This window comes from Pistacia vera, unplaced genomic scaffold (assembly GCF_008641045.1).
Source record: "Pistacia vera cultivar Batoury unplaced genomic scaffold, PisVer_v2 Contig357, whole genome shotgun sequence".
NCBI classification, from domain to species: domain Eukaryota; kingdom Viridiplantae; phylum Streptophyta; class Magnoliopsida; order Sapindales; family Anacardiaceae; genus Pistacia; species Pistacia vera.
This window is the reverse complement of record NW_022196176.1, coordinates 960,621-972,332: the sequence shown is the minus strand read 5'-3', so window position 1 is coordinate 972,332 and position 11,712 is coordinate 960,621. Positions and strand designations below refer to the sequence as shown.

At 38.6% G+C, this 11,712-nt stretch overlaps 1 pseudogene; it reads right to left on the bottom strand.

Moving 5' to 3' along the window:
• Nucleotides 1-9,538: 9,538 nt before the first annotated feature.
• LOC116139672 lies at nucleotides 9,539-11,210 on the bottom strand (annotated as a pseudogene).
• Nucleotides 11,211-11,712: the final 502 nt, after the last annotated feature.

Here is an 11,712-nt window from a genome sequence, read left to right as displayed (position 1 = left end):
TAAGCAGCCAAAGGTTATCAATGAAGCCAGACAAAAATTATCCGAACTATTGTGGTACTTTCTCACCCGAAGAGAACACAAGTTATCTTAGCATTTGTACACGGTGCGTTTGGGACCTATCATTGGTATCAGAGCTAGGTTGTTATGGGAACCAATAAAGAGTGTGTTGAGTAGTTGGAGGCTGGGCTCGGTGAAGTGCAAGATGGGCCACACCAGATGGAGCTTGACATGGCAGACAGGCTGGGACATTTGGAAGAAACTCTTAACCGTCTCTTTGATGTACTCCTTGCAGACTAAGAGCCTCCAAACACAGGTAACCCGTATTGTGAAGGCCACAATGGGGGACGGCTTGTTGTATCCTCCAAAACGGCAAACCTGGAGTTTCCTAGATTCTCCGGAGACGACCCGATGAAGTGGTTAAACCTTGTGAACCAATTTTTTGAATTTTAGAGTACTCCCGAAACCCAGAAATTTTGCTTAGCCTCTTACCATTTGGAAAGAGAGGCCAACCAATGGTGGCAGTGGATCTACAAGATGTTCCAAGAAGAAGGACGTGCTCTCGCATGGGTAGATTTTGAAAACGAGCTCTGGGCACGCTTTGGGCCGTCGGAGTGTGAGGATTTTGATGAAGCCCTTTCAAGGATACAGCAGGATGGTTCATTGAGTGATTATCAGTGGGAGTTCGAGCGCTTGGGCAATCGCGTCCGAGGTTGGACGCAGAGAGCTCTTGTGGAAACATTTATGGGTGGCTTAAAAACGGACATTTCGGATCGTATCCAAATGTTTAAGCCTCAGACATTAAAAAAGGCTATCAGCTTAGTGCGAATGAAAAAGGATCAACTATCGAGACAGGGAACATGTGTACATCCTCCACCACCAATGAGAGCCCCGTTAGCTCTTCCGCCAGCCGCACATGCAGCTCCTGTTCGGCGACTAACTTGGGATGAAATGCAACGGAGGCTAGCTCAAGGCCTATGTTTTAATTGTAATGAGCATTTTACTGCAGGTCACCGGTGTCAAGGGCCATGACTACTCATGCTGGAAGGACACGATGGCAACGACAACATAATTTGTGAAGATGTCAAGGGAGAGTAACCAACTCAAGAGGGATGTGTCATTCGAAATCGACAATATGGTACTTTTAAAGCTACACCCATACCAGCAGCAAACAACATTCAAACAGGTCTAAGTCCACCAAAAAATGGCTAGACGAAAAAGCTCCTAGAAATATTTCCAATTTTGGACCTTGAGGACAAGGATCCAATTGATTGGGGGAGAATTGATAGGCCACGACGTTGGGATGAGTTGGGACGTGCATGCAACGTAGATAGTAGACGGAGTCCATGTAGAAATGGACTGGGTCGTGGCAGTTTACGTGCAGAAGGAAATGCAGTTTACTCATCCGTAGTTGCAAGTTCTGCGTCATTTTATTTCAGTTTGTTATTGCTATGTTGTTACACTCTATTTTATGTGTTTGAGTTCTATTTTACGTGTTTGAGTTCCAGTTGCTAGTTTCCCTTCATTTTTGGTTTGTTTGTACGTGGCTTTGCTTAAATAAGCAGCCAAAGGTTATCAATGAAGCCATGCAAAAATTATCCGAACTATTGTGGTACTTTCTCACCCGAAGAGAACACAAGTTATCTTGGCATTTGTACACAGTGCGTTTGGGACCTATCATTGGTATCAGAGCCAGGTTGTTATGGGAACCAATAAAGAGCGTGTTGAGTAGTTGGAGGCTGGGCTCGGTGAAGTGCAAGATGGGCCACACCAGATGGAGCTCGACATGGCGGACAGGCTAGGACATTTGGAAGAAACTCTTAACCGTCTCTCTGATGTACTCCTTGCAGACCAAGAGCCTCCAAACACGGGTAATCCATATCGTGAAGGCCACAATGGGGGACGGCTTGTTGTATCCTCCAAAACGGCAAAGCTGGAGTTTCCTAGATTCTCCAGAGATGACCCGACGGAGTGGTTCAACCTTGTGAACCAATTTTTTGAATTTTAGAATACTCCCGAAACCTAGAAATTTTGCTTAACCTTTTACCATTTGGAAGGAGAGGCCAACCCATGGTGGCAGTGGATCTACAAGACGTTTCAAGAAGAAGGACGTGCTCTCTTATGGGTAGATTTTGAAAACGAGCTCTGGGCACGCTTTGGGCGGTCGGAGTGCGAGGATTTTGATGAAGCCCTTTCAAGGATACGACAGGATGGTTCATTGCGTGATTATCAGTTGGACGCAAAGAGCTCTTGTGGAAACATTTATGGGTGGCTTAAAAACGGACATTTTGGATCGTATCCGAATGTTTAAGCCTCAGACATTAAAGGAGGTTATTTGCTTAGTGCGAATAAAAGAGGATCAACTATCAAGACAGGGAACATGTGTACATCCTCCACCACCAATGAGAGCCCCGTTAGCTCTTCCGCCAGTCGCACATGCAACTCCTGTTCGGCGACTGACTTGGGATTAAATGCAACGGAGGCGAGCTAAAGGCCTATGTTTTAATTGTAATGAGCATTTTACTGTAGGTCACCAGTGTCAAGGGCCACGACTACTCATGCTGGAAGGACACGATGGCAACGACGACATAATTTGTGAAGATGTCAAGGGAGAGCAACCAACTCAGGAGGGGTGTGTCATTCGAAATCGACAACATGGTACTTTTGAAGCTGCACCCATACCAGCAGCAAACAACCTACAAACAGGTCCAAGTCCACCAAAAAATGGCTAGACGAAAAAGCTCCTGGAAATATTTCCAACTGTGGACCTTGAGGACAAGGATCCACTTGATGGGGAGAGAATTGATAGGCCACGATGTTGGGATGAATTAGGACATGCATGCAACGTAGATAGTAGACAGAGTCCATGCAGAAATGGACTGGGTCGTGGCAGTTTACGTGCAGAAGGAAATGCAGTTTACTCATCCGTAGTTGCAAGTTTTATGTCATTTTATTTCAGTTTTTTATTGCTATGTTGTTATGCTCTGTTTTATGTGTTTTGAGTTCTATTTTACGTGTTTGAGTTCCAGTTGCTAGTTTCCCTTCACTTTCGATTTGTTTGTACGCAGCTTTGCTTATTTAAGCAGCCAAAGGTTATCAATGAAGTCAGGCAAAAATTATCCGAACTATTGTGGTACTTTCTCACCCGAAGAGAACACAAGTTATCTTAGCATTTGTACACGGTGCGTTTGGGACCTATTATTGGTATCAGAGCCAGGTTGTTATGGGAACCAGTAAAGAGCGTGTTGAGCAGTTGGAGGCTGGGCTTGGGGAAGTACAAGATGGGCTACACCAGATGGAGCTCGACATGGCGGACATGCTACGACATTTGGAAGAAACTTTAACCGTCTCTCTGATGTACTCCTTACAAACCAAGAGCCTCTAAACCAAGGTAACCCACACCGTGATGGCCACAATGGGGGACGGCTTGTTGTATCCTCCAAAATGGCAAAACTGGAGTTTCCTAGATTCTCCGGAGATGACCCGACGGAGTGGTTCAACCGTGTGAACCAAATTTTTGAATTCCAGAATACTTCCAAAACCCAGAAAGTTTGCTTAGCCTCTTGCCATTTGAAAGGAGAGGCCAACCAATGATGGCAGTTGATCTACGAGACGTTCCAAGAAGAAGGACAAGCTCTCTCATGGGCAGATTTTGAAAACGAGCTCTGGGCAAGCTTTGGGCTGTCGGAGTGCGAGGATTTTAATGAAGCCCTTTCAAGGATACGGCGGGATGGTTCATTGCGTGATTATCAGTCGGAATTCGAGCGCTTGGGCAATCACGTACGAGGTTGGACGCAGAGAGCTCTTGTAGGAGCATTTATAGGTGGTTTAAAAACGGACATTTCGAATGGTATCCGAATGTTTATGCCTCAGACATTAAAGGAGGCTATTAGCTTAGCGCGAATGAAAGAGGATCAACTATCGAGATAGGGAACATGTGTACATACTCCACCACCAATGAGAGCCCCATTAGCGCTTCCGCTAGCCGCACATGTAGCTCCTGTTCGGCGACTGACTTGGGATGAAATGCAACGGAGGCTAGCTCAAGGCCCATGTTTTAATTGTAATGAGCATTTTACTGCAAGTCATCGATGTCAAGGGCCACGACTACTCATGCTGGAAGGACACGATGGCAACGACAACATAATTTGTGAAGATGTCACCGGAGAGCAACCAACTCAGGAGGGATGTGTCATTCGAAATCGACAATATGGTACTTTTGAAGTTACACCCATACCAGTAGCAAACAACCTTCAAACAGGTCCAAGTCCACCAAAAAATGGCTAAACGAAAAAGCTCCTGGAAATATTTCCAATTTTGAACCTTGAGGACAAGGATCCAATTGATGGAGGGAGAATTGATAGGCCACGACGTTGGGATGAGTTGGGATGTGCATGCAACATAGATAGTAGACGGAGTCCATGCAGAAATGGACTGGGTCATGGTAGTTTACGTGCAGAAGGAAATGCAGTTTACTCATTCGTAGTTGCAAGTTCTACGTCATTTTATTTCAGTTTGTTATTGCTATGTTGTTACGCTCTATTTTATGTGTTTGAGTTCTGTTTTACGTGTTTGAGTTCCAATTGCTAGTTTCCCTTCATTTTTGGTTTGTTTGTACCTGGCTTTGCTTAAATAAGCAGCCAAAGGTTATCAATGAAGCCAGACAAAAATTATCCGAACTATTGTGGTACTTTCTCACCCGAAGAGAACACAAGTTATCTTAGCATTTGTACACGGTGCTAAAAACTTTTAATTTCTCTTCCAATCTATCTTTTGTGTGAAAACACGAAACAGGTGAAGGAAACAGCAAGAACTGGTTCTCATTGTGGCCAGAATGGCCACAACTCAAGAACTTGTAATGCAAAGGGTTGTGTTAAACTATTTGGTGCTAATATTCATGTTCATCCTGAGAGAGATGAAGTTGATAGGAAAAGGGCTTTTAAGATGTTGAAGTTTTTATATATTTTTTTCGATCTTAAAGATGATATTTGAGAATTTATAGTTTTGTTTCTAACTTGTATATATTTAGGAGAGCCATGGCCGAAGGAAGAACACCAACGCTTTTAATGGCGTTGAAAAAGGTTGGGAGAGGAAATTGGAAAAAGATTTCAATGGAATACGTGCACACAAAACCCCAATGCAATTGCTAGTCATGCTCAGAAATATTTCTCAGACAAGCTTTAACTAATGAGAAGAAAAGTAGGTTCTTGGAAGAATTGGTTTAATAAATTGATGAGGTGTATCGCCTCTGACAATTTTAATGCTTGGAGAGCTTCACCAATGTCAATGTCACTGCAAACCGCTGCTTCTACATCTTCAAATGCAAGAGATGACGATTCTCCCGACCTTCAAATTGGACTGCCTCAATCCTCCCATCAAAACTAGGTTATTTTATTATACCTCTTTGACCATTTGAACGTTTATTTTACTAATTATTTTGGTATTTGTTATTAGATCATCTCATATATATATGACTTATCGGCTTAACTTTTCAATAAGATGGTTCAGAAATATTTTTCCAATAAACACTTGTGCATGCATGTGGTAATCTCTGCTTATTTTGTACAATTTCAGAGCTATATGCTGGCTGACTGGAATTTAAGTGTTATTTTTAATGGTTTATATATAAATAATTAATTATTACACCTCGAATTTATGGTAATTTGGAATTGGTATATTATAAAAAATATATGTTAATTAAATGATAATTATCATAATTTTAACTATTTATGGTCCAATAAAGAAACCACATAAATGTTTCAGTATTTACAATGAACAAAATTGAGACTTATGTAACTATTGTGAATTCGCGTAAAAATATAATTTATCAGCTTAATAATATTTGAAGCAAATCACCAATTATACACACAAAAAAAAAAAAAAAAAAAAAAAAAAAACAATAATTTAATGTGATTCGGCGTAAAACTTTCATACACTGATAGCAGAAAGATAATATATTGATATCTTTGTATAGTATAGGAAAGTATCAGATTTTAGTTTACATAAAGTGAGGTATTTTCTTGTCTCACATTAACTATAATGTTTATTTTTTATGGTTTTAGTTTAATGGTTTTGGTTTTTGAAATAAAAATGTGGTGAAGTTGAATTAAAAGAAATTAGAAGTAGTAATGGAAATTGATTTCAGGAAAAAATTGATAGTGTGAGCACGAGTGGAGGGCGCACGGTAAATTTAGAAATTCTAAGGGAACCTTTTGATATTTTACTGATCCACCGGGGATGATCGAAAAATATTAGTACAATGTAAATTATCGCATAAGCCCCTATACTTGGAAATATTAACATTCTAATTCTATTTTTTAAAATACTTTTATTCATGTTAAAGACTATAAATCCATCCTAACACATAAACACCATTATATATAACAAATCAATACAAAATAACAAATATTATTCTTATTCCCTCAACTTCAACGCCTAACTATAATTGAAGGGCTTAATAGTAGATACATTTTTGTTTCGGATTTCTAAAGTTGTATAATCAGAATTAGTAATTCCTTATTCTGTTCTGTAGTATACAGACAGAGTTTATACAATTAATTGAGAAGTAGATTAGAAATAATGCGTAGACTTTGGAATTGGACTATTTTTTAGTACTATGGAATACGGATAACAAGATAGGGAAAGAGATCATGTTAAGACACAAAAAAAGTGAGCAACGGAAATTTCAAGCTTTGACTAATTGACTTCAATTAATTTTTCATTCTTTTGTTTAACAACACTTCCATGCCGTGCGGAGGAGGGATGAAATATGTGATACCAAATTTAGTGACGAACCGGGCGGGTTATTAAAATATCATTTCAAATTTAAAATGAATTAAATAACCATGAAGTTTCTAATACATATCACTTAAGCGATTTAAACATATTGATTAAAAGATAAGTTATATATAAGATTATATCACTTAGCGATACTAAACTTATATTGCTTAAAAGATGATCATTTAGTATAGAATTTCAAACTTTATGACTTTTTAATTCATTCCAAAATTGAAATGATATTTTAATCAAATTTTTCGGTTTTTATTTCTGTTTGTTTGGAGAACGGTGGAGCCGGGCTGTGGTAAAATAAATTAATAAAATCAAATATTGATTATCTATTTAAAATTTCTTTAGGTAATTACCATATCTTATCTAGATATCTTATAAAAATGCAAAGTCAATTGGTGCCTTAAATATTTTTCTTTTTGTGTAACTATATAAATATTAAATATTTACGGATGTATCAAATTAACTTCATTCTAAAATTATCTATTAATGTCATAATCAAGTTATTGTGTTATATCAAGTTAATATGAAATCCTTTTACGTCCTCGAGGAGTAAATGTTTTATAGTTATGTTTTTAATGTTAAGCATTTTAACAAACATGAATATGGATATGAAATTACTTAAAACAAGAAGAGAAACTTAAAAAAATATTAATTTAAGTATTTATTAAAGTTCTATAAAAATATATAATAATAATTAAAATTTTTTAGCATAATTTGTTGTTTCTAATCATTTTAATTTTATATAGAGAAAGATTTCTTTAAATTTAGCCTTAGCCCAAATTCCATAAGAAAAATTATTATAACATAAATTTCAAAGATTTATTTACTAGGGTGAACAATTGAGATTTATTTATCCAATTTTTAATTCATTTACATATTTTTATTTTCCAATTATAGTGCTATATATCCAAATTTTAATAATTTTTTTTTCTTAATAATTAGGGTTACCGAGAAAGATACTACATTTTATCTTGATAATAACTGCAGCCCCTCCAAAGGCTGAACCAGCGAGAAAGGCGACGCTCCAGCCAAGATGGAGGGCTTGCGGCCAAAGGCTCTGGTGACGGAAGATGCAAAGAGGAAGCGATAAGACGAGCAACATAGAGAGAAGATGTGAAAGAGGTCAACAGTCGGCTATCAAATTTGCAGTAGTTGCTGATCTTTGTGTCTTCTTTCATCTTCGTGTATACTTCCGGGAAAAAATTCTTCAGAATGACTCCACTGAGGCAACTCCACCTTCATAATGTTCTTAATCAGGTTCATCTTGCCAAGATAATATGACTAACATTTTGACACTAATTGTGTGTAATTCATTGATTCAAATTCACTCTCCAGTCTGCACCAATACAAATACAATTAAAAGATGGAAGAGATAAGAGTGGCATATTTTAAATGGTCCTAATGAGAAACAGACAAGGGGCCTTCTAGTTTTATGTTTGTTTCTCCGTTTTCTGAGACTTCTGGAAATTGGGGGTGTGCCAAACCGGATATCGGATCCGGATTCCTGTTTTCTGATCCGATCCGAATTTTTGGATATCCCCTTTTTTTGCAGAGTCTTTCCGAAATCCGTATCTTTTAAAATTGCAATCCGAATACGGTCTGAACTTCCGCATATCCGGTTTTTTTTTTTGTCATCAGATATGGATCGGATGTTGGATATCAGATTTTTTTTTGCACACCCCTACTGAAAGTAACATTACAGTTTCTGAGTTTTAAGTTCTACAATTGGCAAGTGCTTAAATCTTCTCAAGTATTGTCAACTGTTTCTTCTGTGCTATCACATTTTTACTAATCTATGTCTATGTAGTCCATAATTTATTTTATTTCTTGTTATATTTTCAGAATTACGTTTGTATCTTAATGATAGGTAGAGTCTGCAAAGAGTTTTGGCACAAAAAATTATATGAATGCGTGTTGGTTTCTATCCTTTCAAGATATTTGGGTTTTAATATAGCATGTATCAGATAAGATGCCAGGTCAACATAAAAAGAAGCTGGAGGCTAAGTGCAGTCTAGAAACAATGGTGCCAAGGAAAACTGAAAATTAAAGGTGAAGGATTTAAAGAGACAAAACCTGAAATTCCAATATCATAGCCAAAAATAATCCTCCCATGGCAGCCATCATAAAGATAAGACACAAATAGAGTCATTTTGCCACTGAAGTTATTGCTAGACCGACTGCCATGGCTGATAGCTTGAATTTCTTCCAAACTCACTCACAGAACACAGAGAAATTAAGTTCAAAGTTGTAGATAGTAAGACAAAAATAAGCTGTCACCCTTGACTTCAATGACTTGTAGAGATCAATCAATTGAACGTGGACTTTATAGTAGCATGTGGGGTTGAACATGGAAGATGAGAACTTGGAGTCTTATGACTAGTATTTTACTTGTTGAACAGATTAGACAAGAGAGAAATAATAGAAAGAATATGTGATCACAATCTTCATCATTAAAGGAGAATTGCATTAATTTGGAACGATAAATTGAGAAAGAAAAGATTCATGTAATGAATGATCTTTGCTTTACATTGGATAGAGTTAACTTAACGATTATCCTTCTATTTCTAATATGACTGGCTAGCAGGCACCAGCTGTAAGATACTTGGCTTTTTTGAAGCAGAAATAGTAAAAAAAAAAAATTGCAAATTGACCTTTCAATGTATTAATTTTGAGTTTCATGGTTCTTGCATCTCAGTCTCTCCATCCACTTCCCCCACAATTCTTTTCAAAACCAATGCACCTCCACACGTTATCATCTGTTCAGTGGAATATTTTTAGTCTCTGGTAAAAGAAAGTACACAAATGAGGTCATCAGCACCACCCATCCTCAAGAAGAAGAAAATCCCTGACTTGAAGTGACAAAGCATGGCTAGAAATGTCTGTGCAACAATAGAAGTAAAGAGAAAACACACTGCACAGATATCTCTGCCCTGCTGATCTGATCTCCAAGGCAAAATCTCACTTGGAACCACCATCCCAATGGCCCCCATGACCACCCAAATCCAGCCAAATATGCATTCAGAACTAAGACTATATAAGCATACCCTTTGCTCAATCCACCATGATCACCTAGCTGAGTTGCCATAATCCCTCCACGATTATATGTGACACAAACATTTGGATCTCCCCAACTAAAGCAATACTCTCGTCCAAGTTTATCGACTACAAGCATCGATATGAATGTTGATCCTGTAGCCATGAGGCTGTTACAATTGTGGACATGAGCGATGCACTTTCACCTAGACCAACCGTCCTGAACAATATTGGAGCATAGAACGCTATGACAGTAATACCTGTAACTTGTGTAAAAATGCATGGCTATTGCCATTACTAGTTGGGGCCTGATTTTCTTCGTATGATTTTCTGAAATGGTGTTAACAGTTTTTGAGATTGAGTTTGCTCGTATTAAATCATCAAGTTCTGCTTGGACATCAGCAGTGCCTCGTACACGTTGCAGCATCAGTTTGGCCTTTTGGTGATCGTTGCTGCGTTGGATAGACATTAGGCGTATCTGGAAGGAAGATCGCCACCTAATGTTAGCATTGAAGCGGGGACTGCCGCCATTGCTAGGGAAATTCTCCAACCCCAACCACCCTTGATCTTCTGAGTAACATAGTTAACAAGGTTAGCTGACAACGCCCCAACTGCAACGCAGAGTTGGAAGCCATTGTTGATTGCACCTCTGTGTCTTGGTGGTGCCATTTCTGAGAGATAAACTGGTACTGACTGCAGAAAAAAATACATGGAGAATTAATGTTGTGTCAAACTTGTATAGATCGTTAAAAAAACAAACACCAAACCGACCTGATTGGCAAAACCAACTCCAATTCCAAGCAAGACACGCCAAATATGAGCATATACGCGTTAAAAGCGGCACCACCGAGGGCTGAACCAGCAAGGAATGCTGTACCTCCGATCAATATTGTGACTTGCGGCCAAGGGCTCTAGTGACTGAGGATGCAAAGAATGAGGCACAAGGCCAGCACATAGAGGGAAGATGTGAAGGCGGTTAATAGTTGGCTATCAAATCTGCAGTAGTTACTAATCTTTGCGTCTTCTTTCATTTTTGTGTTTCACTTCTGGGAAGAATTTCTCTAGAAATGGCTCATAGAGGTCACTCCACCTTTATGTTCCCAACTCAATATGATTACTTTACTTAAATATAATTTGTAAGTGCTTTTATCAATATTATAATCATATAAAATGTGTTTGAAATTTCATTGTTTAGTTACAAAGAGAAATGAAGATAAAAATAACAAAACCTGAAATTCCAATGTCATAGCCATAAATAACTCCCCCATGGAAGCCACCATACAAGAAAAGACAAGAAATGGAGTCATCTTCCCACTATTGTCCATGCACAACTTCAGGTTTTGGTAACTCTGGTGCCATGACTGCAGCTTGATATTGATCTTCCAACTCATATACAGTGGAAGGAGAGAGTTCAAAGTTTCAGACAATAATTAAACAGTTTAAAGAAGCAGTCTTTCTTGATTGTGGCTGTGAATAGCAAGTGGGATTGAGTTGAAGTGAACATGGAACATAAGAAGTTTGGCGGTTTCATGAGCTAGCTTCACTTAACGACAAGTAATACCACATTAGAGTAAACGACTTTTTCCCACCCAAGTTTTGCCTCAATGACCTTTCCCACCCAAAAGTTTCAAAACACTCACACCAAAAACTCATCGCATCCCCTCGTCACTTTTCCACCCAAAGTTATATTCCGTTTACCACCTAGAATACACTTTCCGATTCAACGGCCAATAGAGCGCAAACTCCATCCAAGATATTGGGGCTTTTGAAGAGGGGATGCCGGTGAGTCTTTTGTGGTCGAGATTGCTCAGAATCTGACTTGGAGGGGCAGTTGGGCGTTTACAAAATACTTGATTTTTTACGATTAGAGGGTTGACGGGAGCAAGGTTTGAG